Source organism: Babylonia areolata, chromosome 34 (genome assembly GCF_041734735.1).
Source record: "Babylonia areolata isolate BAREFJ2019XMU chromosome 34, ASM4173473v1, whole genome shotgun sequence".
Taxonomy (NCBI): domain Eukaryota; kingdom Metazoa; phylum Mollusca; class Gastropoda; order Neogastropoda; family Buccinidae; genus Babylonia; species Babylonia areolata.
This window is the reverse complement of record NC_134909.1, coordinates 13,490,693-13,493,192: the sequence shown is the minus strand read 5'-3', so window position 1 is coordinate 13,493,192 and position 2,500 is coordinate 13,490,693.

The window sequence follows — 2,500 nt, the reverse complement described above, 5'->3', positions numbered from 1 at the left end:
TTTTTGTAAGGTAAGAAAATGTCAAAATGCGAAATCTGATAATCCGAAATAGTTCTTTTTTCTCTTTTCTTTTTTTCAAATGGGTGAGGAAACAAAAGAGAGAGAAAAAAAAAAAAGAAACGTCGTTGCAGAGAATTTTTCAAGCTGGAAAATGAAAGTGAAAAAGTATATGACACAATTTGAAGTTTTTGTTTTATTGTTTTTTGGGTTTTTTTTAAATGAGGGCGGGATCTACTCTCTCTGTCTCTCTCTCTTCTCTCTTGCTTTGACCATCAGCAGCTATTTCACGAACAGAAGGCGACTGGTGTCTAGACAAACGCACAATTTTCTCTCTTGCTTTGACCATCAGCAGCTATTTCACGAACAGAAGGCGACTGGTATCTAAACAAATGCACGATTTTTTTAAAATATTAAAATATAGCATACAGGTTCTTTCCTTCTTTTATTGTTTTCACCAAATAAGAAAAAAAGAGAAAAAAAAAAAAAAACAAAATTGAATAATGAATGAATTGAAATAAATAAACAATATAAGAACAAAAATGAATGAAAAAAAACCACACAACCAAAAACGAATAGATAGATCAATAAATAAATGAATAGATATATATGTAACTAAACAACAACAACAACAACAAAAGAAAAGCATATGGTGTGAACGTAGGCGCTTAAAAAAAACAAAACAAAAAACTTTTTGTTATTTCTTTTTCTTTATTCTTTTCTTTTTTGTTTATATATATATTAATATATATATATTTTTTTTTTTTTTTTTTTAATTATTATTTTTTTTTTTTTTCCACAGTTTCAACAACACAGGAAAACAGAAAAGTTTCGTCACTACATTCCATGGATTTTGAGCCGTGATGGGAAAAGGTCTGGGGTGTGGAGGGTGGGGTGTGGGGTGGGCTGGGGGGTGGAGAAGCGAAAAGACAAAGGGAGAAGAGTGAGGGAGGGAGGGAGGGAAGGAAGGAAGGAGGGGGTATCCTCTTTATCATCTTATAACGTGTTAGTGTCATGTAATGGTACTTGGAATTTTCTTGAATATATGATATCACGGAAGTATTACCCTTTTTTTTTTTTCTTCCAATAACAGGTAAAGTGTCATGAAATGGCTATTGGATTTTTTTTCTCAAATAACAGTGTCATAAAACGGTGAAAAAATATATATCACGAAAAAAAAAAGTTATCTTCTTTATCTTCTCTAATAATAGGTGTTTTAATATTAATTGATATCACGAAAATGTTCGTTTAGTAAAAAAAAAATCACCAATAGCGATGCACTATCATCAAACTAGCGAAGAAAACGATGTCCTATCGCAATAAATTTCCAATCGGACGTGAGCTGTGGAAAATGATGACATGCTTTCGAATTTATTTTATTTTATTTTGATTTTCATTCTTATGGAATGGAAAGAAGAAAAAAAATTAAAAAATGCATGTATTCGGAACCTGCTTGAGAGAGAGAGAGAGAGAGGGGGGGGGGGTGGATGGGGGGAGAGAAAGAGTGAGAGAGAGAGAGTGAGAAAGCGAGTGGGAGAGGGAGAGAGAGAGAGTGGGAGAGTGTGGGAGAGAGAAAGGGAGAGAAAGAGTGTGTGAGACAGAGAGAGAGTGGGAGAGAGAGAGAGAGAGAGGAGTGGGAGAGAGTGAGAGAGAGAGAGGGGGGGAAGGGAGAGAGAGAGTGAGGGAGGGAGAGAGAGAGGAGTGGGAGAGAGAGTGAGAGAGAGAGGGGGGAGGGAGGGAGAGAGAGAGGGAGGGAGGGGGAGAGAGAGGAGTGGGAGAGAGGAGAGAGAGAGAGGGAGGGAGGGGGCGGGAGAGAGAGAGGAGTGGGAGAGAGAGTTAGAGAGAGGGGGGTTGGGGGGAGAGAAAGAGTGAGAGAGTGAGAAATCGAGTGGGAGAGAGAGAGAGAGAGTGGGAGAGTGTGGGGGAGAGAAAGGGAGAGAAAGAGTGTGTGAGACACAGAGGGAGAGTGGGAGAGAGAGGGAGAGAAAGAGAGAGAGAGAGAGAGAGACAGAGAGAGAGAGAGAGAGAGAGAGAGAGAGAGGTGGGATCGTTTAATTCAGTTTGGCCATCAGCTGCGATCGACCACTGCGTAGGAAGGGGAAGAACTCTTTGTGAGCGACCAACCGGCCTGATGACTGGATTGTGTGTTGTGCTGTGGGGGGAGAAAGAGACAGACAGAGAGACAGAGAAAGAGAGACAGAGGGGGGGAGAGAGAGAGAGAGAGAGAGAGGGGTGTTGGGAGAGAGAAAAAACAAGGCGGGGTGGGGGAGAGGGAGAGTAGGGGGTGGAAGATGGGGCGGTGGGGGGGGGGGAGGGGGAAGGTATGACAGTTCGGGGTGAGGGGGTGGGAACTGAGGGGGATGGAGGAGGGGAGGAGATTGGGAGAGGGTGGGTTTGGGGGCGAGCGGTGGGGGGTAGGGGGGGGGGGGGGTAGAGGGAGATAGGGGGGGGGGGGTCTCAATCTTCGTCGACGATGACTGTGTATAATAGAGTGTTATGAGAT